The following is a 14,486-nucleotide window of genomic DNA, read 5'->3' as shown; positions in this document are numbered from 1 at the left end:
ATAATATGCTTAATAGAAAATCTAAATAAAAGAGAGAAAAAAGTCATTCTGACATTCTTAGTATTGTTAAATTAGAAAAAATTCTAAGATGCAACTTTTTATCTGTTAATAAAAGCACGTATATAGAGGGATTAATCGTCACGGACTCGGATATTCGAATTAGAATTTAAAATCTATAATAGTAAAACAGTAAACAATGCAGTAAAAATCTGGATGTTCATATGGATATAAAGAATTTATATACATAAAAGTATTACTGACTTATACACTGAGAAACTCATTTAAGTGAATCAATTAACTTCTTCGTTGGATATGGGTAAACAAATTCTTGATTGATGTAATAAAATAATTTAGTTGAACCAAACATTTGGTTATTATAATAATTTGTTATTTTACTTGTTTCTGACATCGACTTGTTAAACATCGACATTTGATAAAGATGTTTATCAGAAACAAGTAAAATATTACGATAACCAAAAATGCTTTGCTTTAACTAAATTATTTTATTGCATCAACCAAGAATTTGTTTTTTTTTTGCCTATATCCAAACTAGGGATGTGCGGAAAAGCATAGACTATCGATATTTCGTATCAATATGAATCGAAATACGCAATATCGATACGGCGATATATTAATTGGAAATGATTCGATATTCGGGAATATCGTTACTTCTTTTTTTATTATATAGAGACATATGAATAGCACGAATTTTCGATTTTAAAGAAAAATTGAAAAAAAATCACTAGGTAAATTCACTAATTTATCAATAGAATTATAAATATTTTAGTAAATTTATACATACACAAATGGGAATGGGAGAAAGATTGATGAGAATAAAAAATTATGCATTTATACATAATTTTATACAATACATATACTCGTATTCGTCATTTTATACATATAAGTGTATCAACTAACAAAGATAATGTGAAACATAAAATTTCTTTTAATATTCATGATGGCGTTGATCGCGATGTCGTAAATTGTCCCCGAATTGACATCCTTGTTACGTTTATGCGGTTGAATTTTGGAAATACAACCTTTGTATCGAATCAATTGATATTTACGTTCCAGATCCGATATGCTACGATACGGAAACTAAAAATTTCGATGCAAATATCGAATATCAAAAGGGATAATGATATGATGTTTCAAAATAGCGATTACATCCCTAATCCAAACAAAAAATTAATTGATTCAACTAAATGGGATTCTCAGCATACTTTTTTGCTTTCTTTGTATTTCAAACGAAAGCTGTCGGGTGGTTTTTTTTTAAGAATATTGCAAAGATTAAAGAATTATGAAGGAAAACAGGAATTAGGATTTTTTTGCATCATTTATATATAATCTATCAATTTTAGAAAGGTATTGTACACTTAATATCATTTTGCCAAGCGTTATATTGTTTAGTAGTATTACGTTATATGTAACAAGAAGTCTTCTTAAAAATCTTGTTAAATTTTTTTTGTTTTAATGAAATTGAATAATTATAAAATAATTATAAACTTATCGTATAGTTTGAAGCTTCTAAAGATGCAGAAAGAAACAACCCGCATGGAGCATTGTCTTTTTATTCATCACACCTATCACAATTGAATAAATCCGCTAAGTTGCTCAAGTATAGATGATATTCTTACTTTGATAACGTGTCTGACACGTTTGTTTGTAATCAATCTCCATATTACACTACTCAAAGTTGGTAAAATGCATTGAAACCTGCTGGTAAATCAGAACGAGTCGTCATGTGTAAATAAATATTTATGAGGCAACGTAGTTATATAGGCCGCGTAGAAGCGAAGAGCAGGGACGAAAATATCGAAGTGAGAGAACACATAAGCACGCTGTTTTTATAATACACGTTAAATAACTTTACGACGCCTCAAGTATCGTGGCAAATTGATTTCGTAACGACAATCACAGAATTAATGCACAATAAAAGTATCATGGCGGCAATAACCGCTCGCGGCATTTCAGTCGCGTTTGGGAGCGCCGGATGAATGATACATAAAACGGATCGATGTGCATAGTGCGACGTTTTCAATTTTTTTTCTTAACATTTCTGTGTTTCAACGTTTCAATTCTGTGAAACATTAATGTGTTTAAAAAGGAGAGAAAAAGATGTACAAAACGGTGAATTCTTTGAACGATTGATTGAATATTAATCAGCTTAGAGATAATTTCTGTTTTAGCATGTATCATACTTTCGTTGCGCGTGTTCGTCATATCGGGGGAAAATTTGCGAGTATCCGAGCGAAAATTGCTTTCACAAACGTTAGGATGGTGTGCTACAGTTATGTTTGTGCGCTTATTGCGATATTAGATCAGCGAGAGAACCGACCCAGCGGAGTCACGGCGCCGTGTTTCGCGCGCGTGCGTTTGTGTACACAACTATTAAGTGCTTACATTTATGCCTGTCATAATTGGCTTCGTTAAATGAAGAGAGTGACTGAGGAATTAGCTTGCCGGTAATAACGCGGCTATTTATTAACACGTGAAACGAGACGCCACAGGCCTCACGAACTTGCGCGAGCTCGAGAAGTAGATCTCTTCGTTTTTACCGCGTTTGGAGCCCCGTCATAACTTCTTTCTTCCAAAATCAGTCCGATGGTGAGTGGCATTTAACTAAAATCTAAAAATTGCTTTCTACATCGGTCTCTATCTCGGTATCTTGGTATCTTTAATATATCACGTTTGCTTCTATGACGAGCACTCGAAATGTATGCTTTTCGTTTATACTCCGAGAAACTAATAATAGATTACGTAGGCTTTAATAAATTTCTCATGAAACGATGATGCTTGCATGGTTGTGGGGAAGAATAAAATGCGAAGAAAAAATGGAGATAGCGACCGAGGCAATGATGGAGTAGAAAAGGACGTCAGAAGGTAGACGAACTAAATCTGCGAAAACATGGTCTGGTCAGTTCCGAACAATAACAATTGTCTTTATTGCTCTCGAAACGATTTTGACGTTTTCAAGAGACGTCGAAGACAGAAACATATTCTCACTCTCTCGACCGGTTTATTTCTCTTCGTTGAGTCTACCAACTCCCTCGATTTGTTCGGTTGTATTTTTTGGAGATTCTTAGCTGCTTATTTCTCGTCGAAATAGTGACCGGCCTACATTCCACTCCGATTTCACTTCGGTTTTCGCGTTTTTCTACGAAAAGATTTTACAAGGTGCAGGAAAAGAAGTATTTCTAAACCTAGAGACGGAAGTTTCTCTCTTTTTTTTTTAAATAGAACCTGTAAGACATGCGTAGTTCGTGTGTTAAAAATGAAACAAACTTTAAGTGGCGTTTTTCGAAAGAACGTGTTCTGTATAATATCCTTTCTTTCCATTCGGCGTATTTTTTTATTTTTATTTTTTATCGCTGAAGAGTTAATTTTTTAAATCTATATGACAATATATAAAAATATTAGTTTATTATCGATATTCTTCTATTTAATGGAAACTTTGTGCGCGCGTAAATAAAACTTCTTTAGAATACGTTGTTCGAAATTGGCACTTTCTCCGAAATTGTTATTCGTCGTATATTTCAAGTGGTACTTGCACGATGTTGATTGCTCTTTCGCACAACTCGATGTGATCGCAAAGATAGTTGAATGTGTCCATATATATCATCGCTCGCGATTTTGGTCAATAATACATTAACAAATACATATTTCGCAAAATGTATGTTCGATTTAGAGATCAGATTACGATCGAAGAAATTACGATTACTAGGAAAAAGTTCCTGATTTACGAGAAGGATTGTTGTTGAACGTCCCGGAATATGTACATAAAAAAAACTTATGGACGCATTGCACGGCTTAATTTTGACGTCAGAACTGGTCTTAGTGCAGCCTGCCGGACCCTAATCTCCAATGTGGTGGCATGTTTCACATTCCGAATGCGTGGAATGAGACTCCAAAAATGGATGCCGCCGCAACCGTGGGAGGCATTTCGGCGTCTGGAAAAAGATGGTGGCGCGGGGGAGCTCCATGAAAGAGGTAGATTTACTATCAGAGAGATTTCATTCCTCTGGGGTTTAGGCTTTCTCGGCAATCCCATTACGGGAGTCAAATGTGATTTAGGATCTTGGCCTTATACCGTGCACCGGCCTAGCTATAGGCTCAGCATGGTCATGGTGTACAGCATAGGCGTTTCATATCTCTTCGGGACAGATATCAACCGTCGCGCTCCCCGATGTTCCATGGCCAGCCACAGTCATGGGCGTTTCCAGCCGCGTAGCAGAAATTATTTCCTTAAGGCTTTCGGTAATCGATATTCCAATCGGAGAAAAAGAGGATGGATCGGCGTAGCAGTTTCAAGAGCGTCTGGAAAGATGGCCACCCAATCTCGATATTATATTAAATATTAAAATATACTTGTGAGGGTTTGATGTCATTAATATGACATTTAGTGAATTGTCAATCCATCATAAGTAGAATTGTATTTACTGTATAGTATCAGTAAATTGAATTACTTAGAATTTATTACATTATAGAATTGCGTTAGACGTCAATCAGATACATGCGATATATATGATAGAACGAAATGATCGAAATTTGTTGCGTGTGTGCTGTTGGCCTTGCTACGGTCCTGCGTTGTTTCATCTGGTTCCAAGACACGGCTTGCCGACTCGAGACTCGTCGTATTGCAGGTTCGAGGTTCGCTTATCCGCATTTGCTATACCTGCTATTATGTAGACGATAATGGTCGCCGCATAAATATTCACGCCGGTGATGCCCATAAATGCTACCGTCGCCGCGTGCTGCACGGTATATTCGATATACGGATAACGCGCGCGTACGAGCATTAGAGTTGTTAGGTAGTTCACCATCTTGGATCGACATCAGATCTTTGATCCTGCTGAGCAAGCGGGACTATTAATCACGCGCGCCGACGCGAGATATGTACTTCGAGGTTCGCTATCGAGAAGCGAGTTCCTGCCGATCGGTGTATGATTTATATCTTTAATCAGGAGATGGATGAATTGGTTTTCGTTCATCACGAGTTCATGACGAGACCGTTACAGTTTCTTAACGTTACGAATGTTCATACATTTTTGTTGTTACTAATTCATTCGTCTTGACAATCTCGAGAACTTGACTGTAGAGCGGAGGAAATTTAAAAAATTGCTCTTCGAAATAATTGTTTTACGTTTTTACTACAATATTGGTAGAGAAAGAGAGAGAGAGAGAGAGAGAGAGAGAGAGAGAAAGAGAGAGAAAAATTATATAGTAATAAGTATTTTGAAATAATTGTGAAATATTAAATCGTTCCAAGAGAGAGCAAACGAAAATATTTAACAGTTGTACAGTTTAATACACATTTTAAAAAGACGGCCATTGAAATTATTCTTGGAAATATTGCTTATTTTTTTGCGTTGTTGCCAATCCATCGCAAGCAGGATATCAAAACTGGTCGGAGCTGTCTTCGTACCAATATCGAAGCAACGCAACGTGAGGGGTCCACTTACACAATTATCCGCTCGCGGAATCTCCTCGGCGGCCGTTTGCTCGCCGTTTTACTGTCGCCTGCGCTCTCGTCCCTTTTTTTTTAGTTTTATTCCCAAGCTGCTTTTTAAGACTTCCCTTGCCCGCCTCCCTCTTTCTTCCACGCAGTCTTCCGCCTGCTCTCTTCGTCAGTACCTTCTCCGCGCGGCTCGATTCGGCAGTTACCGCCATTCTCTCTTTCGACGCTTTCCACCAATCCGTCTCCATTTTACTCTCCTTTACTCTTCGGTATCGATTGTGTCGTCTGAAGATTCCAAGAGCGCGGCAGTAGTAACTGTAGCAAGTTGCAACGGACTTAAACTCATTCGACCGATTCATGAGTCAAAGATGGAGATGCCTTGGATGATGGCTACATGTAAATCGGCCATGTTGACACGATACTTTGAGAAAAAATTTTGTTTCGCGCTCATGGCGAAGCATTTTGAATCGTAGATTGTATTCATACATCTTTGACAATAGGAAAAAAATAGCAGAAGAAAATAAATTGAACAGCTTAAAGTTCAATCTCTAACTTTCGACGATGTTACTTTTTTTGCAAGTGTTGCAATATTTAAAAAACAGTACTAATATGAAATGAGATAGACAAATATGGTATTAATGGACGTTTCTAATTTCTTGCAATGAGAAAGATAAATAATGAGAGTAAGCAAGACGTATAGTTACGGCTGAACACTTTAGTCGTAATTATAATAAGCCGTGAAACGTGACGAATTTCAAATTACGTGACATTTTCACCATGAGTGATAACGACGTCGAACTTCATTCTCGCGCATGCAGAAATTTTTTATAATAATCGATTTCCTCATATTTCAACACTTTTTTCAGTGCGATAAGAATTTGGCATCTTTGTAACAGGATGATCTTTTAATTTAGAACAAAGTAACGAGAATATATTAGATGAAGATTATTAGAAATCGCTTCTTCATTTTAAATGTCCTATATCACAGGAACATTTTATTCCATTAGTCTGCATATCTAATAATTTTTTTATGGAATTTTTAAACCAACCATGGAATGTTTAACGCTTTTATATTTTGTTGAGTGAGTCCTGCTCCCTGCTCGGCTATTAAAACCAGAATCACGGTGGACTAGAATGATTTGTACTCTTGATGGAAACTAGTTTTCGAGCTTTTTGTGATGGCGACTGAAATGGCGAGCTGACTGAAATCTTTTCCTTTTATAAGTATCTTATAATACTCCAATAGAAGTGGCAAACCGTAGAAATTATTTTATTACATATAATTTGTGCTAGACTTTCTATGTTTCTCTTTCTCTCTTTTTCAAGAATAAATATTATTCAAACGTAAATCTTACATTGAGAAACAATTATTCGAATAAACGAAACTAACGCTTCAACGATCAAGCATATTTAAATACATACATGTTAAATTGTTGAAAATTTGAACGATTATTACGATTATTCATTAGTACAAATACATCGAAATAAAATTTATTCACACATTGACATATAATTTTTTCAACAAGTTTGATACTTTAATCGTGATTAATTGCAAGTTTATACTAGCAGTTTTCAAAAATATATATATATTTAGAAATGTCTTTCTATTGAAAATAATTGCTGCCAATTAGAGATATCTTATATATTGATTTTATTTCTTAAAATATTTTTTTCATTGATTTATTTGTTTTTCGGTGAGCGCTGTGGGGCTTTCAGGATGCGGCGGCTAAAACTCTGCCTAACAGTGCGCCACGTTGGCTCTTGTTTCGAAGCGTGCTAGCACGGAGCAGAGTGGACAGTCGTAAATATGCGTGTAAATATATAGGCGGCTGTTACGTCGGCCGCTGTAAAGTCATAGTATGTAGCCAACGTTAAATGTTTGAATCCTTACGAGGGATTTGTGACTACAATGAATCTTATTTTGCGCGGCGCGCGATGTTAATCGAATTACTATCTGCAACCTTTTCGAATAAATCTATGACGGAATACAGTGGGAAAATTAGGTGTGGTTTTGTTAATTAAAAAACTCTTGTATCGGAGATTGCTAAAGAATTTTTTTCTTTCTCTTTCTGTTAAGAAATAGTAAATGCATGATAATAATTGCGATTTGTATAACGATCAGAATTGCGAGATAATTTAATTTAAATAATACATGATATATACATATATGTATATCTGTAAGCATGCTAAACAGATTTCTTTGAACTTCGTATGAATATAATTTAATTCGAACCCAATTTACTGAAAGGATTCGTTCCGATACCGTTTCTTGACCGCATCCTTTTGTGGTACCTGTTTCGAAAGTCAGTGAAACTATTTTGACCGCTAAGAAAATCTGAAAACACTTTGCAGAAAGAAAAACACGGAAGCCAGGTCTAACCAAGGAGTTCTAATGCCAGAAAGGTCAAGTAAAAAAAAACAGTTTTATGTTGGCCGCCTAAAATGTAATCTCTGTCAATAAAGTAATTAAGGTTACTAGGATTGCTTTGGGGACGTCTATTTTACTACTTTTGGGGTTCTTTTTTTCAACTCGTTTCCCAAGCTCTTGGATTTCTGCAAGGGCTTCCGGATTATTTTCAAATGTCTGAGCAATCAATGCTTTAAAAGAACTTTTAAATAAAAAGTCAATTGATATAAAGGTTAATTCAAACTTCGATTGATTCCAATCATCCAACCAATCAATTAGGAATTGTAAAAAAGATTTTTACTATCGTCCCTGACGTAGCTAAGTAATTAAGTTTCATGATCAGTTCATTTATGTCTTTCATTAGTGCATTAATAATACTGACATGTAGACGATAATGATTATTCTGAGTATATCCAACTTACAAAACTATAAGCTTGATTACAGACGACCAATCAAAGCTGTTGCCTAGCGTAATGTAGTGCAAGTATAATAAAATTGAATTACATAAAGTATGTATATTAAAATTTAATAAAATTGTATTGCAAACAAGTTATTTCTACTAATGCATCTCGATTTATCTAAAGATTAATCAATAAATGATAATCTCATACAAAATAAATATTTTCACGAAAAACAACATTTACTATAATTATATGTATAATATCTATCACATAATAATGAGATCATATTTTGATGTCACGATTGCGACAATAGTATACATATACAACAAACATAATACCGATGAAGAAAAAATGAATATACTATACGATTAATATACTTGAATTTGAATGATTATTTGCTAATACGTCTTTTTAGAATCATAGAACTGACATAAAATATTTTAATAGTCTGTCTTTATTACCGTATATGATAATATCATCGAATCTTATTTCAAAGGCAAATGGCAATTTATAAAAAACTTAAACCAAGAGATCGTAGATATCTAAAGAAATAGAATTTATTTATAGATTTTAGGTTCATACATATATGACGTCTTGATTAGCTTTTATTCATTACGTACTTAACATTATGTACCTACTCGGTATTAAAATACTTAATATTGAAAGTTAAAACGTGACCAGATTCTGTTTAAACAGAATACTTTAAATTAATAAAAAATGCTAAATATAAATGACAGAGATAATCCTAACGTTATATTAAAAATTTTCAATTATATGTATATCGAATTAATAGTCGAAATTGCTGCGTGTGTACTGTTTTTGTAAAAATTTTTATAGATATTGAATGATGGTGTCAGATGAAGTATCCTGTGATGTAAAGAATAGTTATCGCAGTAATTAATCTGCAGTAGTTAATTGTTTCTCATCTATTGTTACTACATGAAAACGAGACAAAGCGGAAGAACGTTGACTATTCTTACGTGCCAAGCACTACAAACCAATAGGAACCGTAAAAATCAGATCGCTTACGAAAGACATTGACGTACGCTACGCTGTGATCACGATGTCGGGAACGATTGTCGCGTAAGTGAGATATCAGGGAAAAGCGATAGTTCTCGAGAATATGTAGGTACGTGTGGATATACATCAGGGTACTCGGAGTACCGCGTTTAAAAGGATTTATGACGTCAACAAAAATAATCGTTTAACGCGACAAAGAGAGAGAGAGAAAGAGAGAGGGCGCGGAAAGAGACAGACGCGTTTGTCCGGTGCTGGATGACCGGTCGAATGGTCACCCAGTGTCTATTGCCCATCAAATGACCAGTCGAACGAGCGCGCTTCGGGAAGACCGACTTCCGTGAAGCAATGGTTCCGATCGTTACAGCTGTGGATCTACACTTTTTCCGCGGCTTATTCGGATTATGTTGCAGCGCCGCAAATAGATGCGAAATGATAGCGGCAAGACAAATAACGTGTTCCGGAAGTGAAATATCTGAGCTGTTCTTAATTCTCTATTCGCTAGTTTTAATAAGACTTCTACTGCTATCTTCTATTTCAGATTAAAACTTGCTTTCGGATAATGTATTGAGTGACACACGCGGTATTCGTCAGAGTTATAAAGAGACGTTTAGACAATAGCTTCAAAGTTGCGTTATGTCGTTAGGTCTCTGAAATAAACTTGATGACCGTGGAGTGTCTGGAATGCGTAATCACGATCGTAGTTTCGTCAATGTCGTCGTTTCGTACTGTCGAGAGTCCTCTGTAAAGGGCTAGGATGAGGGTTACCGAGTACAAACGGTAGTATTATTCAGAAGATTAGAATTGCGAGAATATTTCCTTGAAATTCCGTACATACGAGGGCAAATCAATAAGTACCCGTGTTAGTAATGAAGACGCAAGATTTTCACAAAATTTTTTTTTATTTTTCAACGTAATCCTCTTTTAGGAGGATACACTTTTCCCAACGTTTCTGCCATTTTTTTAACCCCTTCGAAAAATACGATTTGTCGAACTCTGCAAAATAGGCCTCTATTTCGACAATGACCTCATTCGATGTGAATCTTTTTTCACCGAGCCATTTTTTCAAGTTTGGAAACAAGAAGAAATCGCAGGGGGCCAAATTCGGAGAGTATGGTGGACGCGGCAGCAATTCGTACCTCAATTCGACCAATTTGGCTGTGGCGACTGCGGAGGAGTGAGCCGGTGCATTGTCCTGATGGAACAACACTTTTTTTTTCGCCAAATGGGGGCGTTTTTTCTTCAATTCAACATCGAATCGGCCCAATAAGTCAGCATAGTACTTCCCCGTGATAGTTTTGCTTTTCCCTATGTAGTCGATGAAGATTACGCCTTGCGCATTCCAAAAAACAGTGGCCATCACTTTTCCGGCTGATGGGACCGTTTTGGCCTTCTTCGGAGCACGTTGCCGGGTGAAATCCACTGTTTTGACTGTACCTGGGTCTCCGGTGTGTAATAATAAATCCATGTTTCATCAACGGTTACTACTCGACGCAAAAACTCCTTCGGATTGCGTTTGAACAGCTCCAAATTGCTTTGAAATTGATAGCCGCATTCGCTTGTTGTCCACCGTGAGCAATTGCGGCACCCATCGGGCCGACAGCTTTTTCATTCCTAAATATCATGCAAAATATTGAATGCCGTTCCATACGACACGCCTATGGCCTCTGCTACTTCACGCACTTTCGTTCGGCGATCAGCGAGAATCATGTCGTGGACTTTTTCAACGATTTCCTCAGTAACCACGTCTGCGGGCAGCCTGGGCGTTCCTCATCAAAAACAGACGAACGACCACGTTTGAATTCGTTGAACCAATATCTGACGGTTGTCATAGATGGTGAAGGGTTCCCATAGACGGCATCCAACTTCGTTTTTATTTCTTCGCACGTTTTTCCATCCAAAAATAAAAAGCGAATCACGGATCGATATTGTTCTTTTTTCATTGTATTGGAAAACATCAAACACTCTCACTACGAATTACTGTCAAATCAAGACTATTGCATGAATCATTCTGAAATTTTGTATGGCGTTTGAAAGATGGTAGTACACGATGGTAATGCCAACTTGCATCAGCAACGTCACCTGTCTTCAAACACGGGTACTTATTGATTTGCCCTCGTACTTAACATTGTAATCTTTGTTTTATTACCGAAGGTATAACTAGTGTCCGCAATAAGAACAGTAAGCATAAATTATGAATTAATTTGTGTTAATCTTAGACGTAATTAAAAGGAACGTTACATTCAACGTTGCGAAAAATATAACACATATTTATACATATTTTTGACATTATTTGGAATATTGGAGATTTTGTTTCAATTCTCTCTTTTCTCTTCTTTAATATTTTAAACAAAAGTTTTGTATATATGTGTATTTGAATAAATTATAAATTACAGTAATTCATAATATCCGTGATTTTTAAAGAAAATATATATCTACAGAATTCCACACGACTTCGAAATATTTCGTCGTTATGCATTTAGTCGAGGTTTAAAACTGCATGATGGCGACAGCGTGTTGACCGTTATCTTAGCTCCTCACTTTAGATTGCTTGTGCATTCGTTCTTGATAATCAAGGTAGCCAAGATAATATTTTATCCTATGCCGCTCGTTTATGGCAGCTATATTTTGTGCTACTTAGGATTTTAGAAAAATGTAGCTGCATTTTTTCATTCTTGAAATATCTTTTTCTTAAGAAGTCTTTTGAATTAAAACGCATGGTATCTTATTAATAATAATATAATATTATATTTAATATATAATATATATATATATCACAATTTGTTCGAAAGAATTTTCTTTGAATTAAAGATATAAGAAAACTGCTTAATCGAGAAGAAATAGCTTATTCTCGAAATGTAGTAGGATATCTTCCTTAACAGTTTTGGATGACATTAGAAACTCTTTTTTGTTGAAACCATTATTCTGCCATTATTAAATCAAAATCTATCATGTGCATTCTAATAATAAATTGGAAAAAATAAGATACTAAATGTCGATTGCTCGTACTTTAATAACATCGTTAATCATTATAGTCTCGATCGGCACATTGTCAGGTGAAATTTGTTCAGTGAGAAGGAAATGAGATTTACAATCGTTTCTATAATAAACACCGAGTTTTTGTGTGAGAAATGCCGTAGACACAATGTTCTACGCACGAGTAGACGTTTACCTACCAAGATTTATGAACAGAAACGGAAATGAAAGGGGACCGGATTATTGGGAATGCTAGTATTATATATACATATAAACTACGTTTCAGTACTCTCATAGAATTCATGCGTCCCGCGTATCAGAGTGCGCGTTGTTAATATCCGGACTCTCTCTGGACCTTCCATATGATCTTCCCTCTTCCAAACCCACAGTCATCACCCTTCTCTCCCTTCTATTTCCTGTATCATCTTCTTCCCTCGAATTTGTCACCGCCCTTAAGCATACGAGTCCCACCCCTTTATGGATATAATTAAAATAAACCGTGTCCTTCTCGCATTATCGCTCTATAGAAGATTTTATTTACATACAAATGTATACGACTTATATATTTTCGAAATTAATAATAATTACAAAAAGAAAATAAGTCAAAGTTTAGAATGTAGACAAAACCGTAGACTTTTACATAGGACGAAGAGATGAAAATAAATACACTTATACTCGCTTTGCATGAGATAAACTATAACTTGTAGAACAGTAAAGTTATTTTTTTCCTTTGTTAGGACACAAATATTGTCAGATACATCTATATCAAACCTAATTGGAGTCAGTCACCCTTGTTCACGCGAGCAAACTAGTAAAAGAAGAACGAAGAGAGGGGCACACTTCAAGTTATAACACTTATAACTATAAAAGCGAGCGTCAAGCATAATAAACACGAGTCGTTAATGGTATCGCTAATAGAATCATTCCGTTAGCTTGGGATGAACTGGGTCCTCGACGAACAAATGTGATTTCGTTTTTGCTTTCCTCTTCGATTAATTTCATGATTTCATTTTCAATCAAAAATTTGTCACACATTTCCATTCGTTAGTATGTTGATATGAACATATTTTTGTTTTAATGATCCAAACTATATATAACTAATAACTAATATACTTAGATCGTGATGTGAATAATTATCGCTTGTACATAGAATGAAATATAGAATGAATAATCATGAAAATGAAAATGATATAAAATGTTGAGAGAAATGGCTAAGGATATAATTTAATTCTTAATCTAATGAATTATAAAAGACATAGTCACCTGATTGTCACTGGCTACAAATATAATATATTGTAGTTTATATCGATAGATTAATTAATGTATAGCCTATAATTTGGAAGAGAAAAAGATTGACGCGATATATCGCGAAGTATTTGATAGGACTTTTATGACTGCGTTATATGTTTGTAGAGAGTAAATATTTAAATTTGCTGTAATCTCTCTCAGGTACGATATCTCGCAATAACTATGATACATTACACACATTACGATACGTAACGAAACGTTCATTAAATTGTTTTGTATACAGAGTGGAAGGTGCGAATTTATTTTTAATATATTTATTACTAAATCACGATATCAATAGCTATGTATATAGGTATAAATCAAAGAACAAAGACATGACATCTATCTTGAAGTAGTAAAATATTTAAAAAATCGAACGTGCCGAGAAACCGCCCTGACCGATAACCGCGAACAGTTGAAAAGGGAAGAATAGATACAAAGAAGAGAAATTGCAACATGCAGCCATTCACTGTCGGCGGTTAAGTGTTATTATAAGCGTCGTGATCTGTACGAACATTGCGGATCCTCTCAAAAGGCACATATAGACGGCTCTTCTGCTCGTATACTCAGCAATGATTTCATGTTTACGCCTTGGCTGTCTACGTTGGCAACATTCTGAAAATGCTGATGGCAGGAGGCAGTTGGAAGGTAAAGCAAGAGAGAAAATATGCCTCTGTGCGAGAAAAAGAAAGGGAGAAAAACAAAGAAAGCGAAAGAGAGAGTGAGAAGCGCCGCGCCGGTAAGAAAGAAACGGAAAGGGAGAGAAAAATAAGTAGGAAGAAGAAAAAAAGCTCCGGATAAGAGAAGATGAAAGTGAAAGACGAAGGCGGCGGCGGCCGATAGCAGCGGTACGAGTGGAATAGGGTGGTGGGATGTGGAGGCAGAGGGAGGCTTTATTTTATTTTAATGGCGCTGTAAGCTTGGCTGCGCACACCGAAGC

The 14,486-nt window shown here is 35.7% G+C and overlaps 1 pseudogene; it reads right to left on the bottom strand.

The window, feature by feature from the left end:
- Positions 1-10,642: 10,642 nt before the first annotated feature.
- LOC108723507 (histone-lysine N-methyltransferase SETMAR-like) lies at positions 10,643-11,202 on the bottom strand (annotated as a pseudogene).
- Positions 11,203-14,486: the final 3,284 nt, after the last annotated feature.

The sequence above is a fragment of the Mycetomoellerius zeteki genome, unplaced genomic scaffold, assembly GCF_001594055.1.
Source record: "Mycetomoellerius zeteki isolate Tzet28-1 unplaced genomic scaffold, Tzet1.0 scaffold243, whole genome shotgun sequence".
In the NCBI taxonomy this organism is placed as follows: Eukaryota; Metazoa; Arthropoda; class Insecta; order Hymenoptera; family Formicidae; genus Mycetomoellerius; species Mycetomoellerius zeteki.
This window is presented reverse-complemented; position numbering and strand designations above follow the sequence as displayed.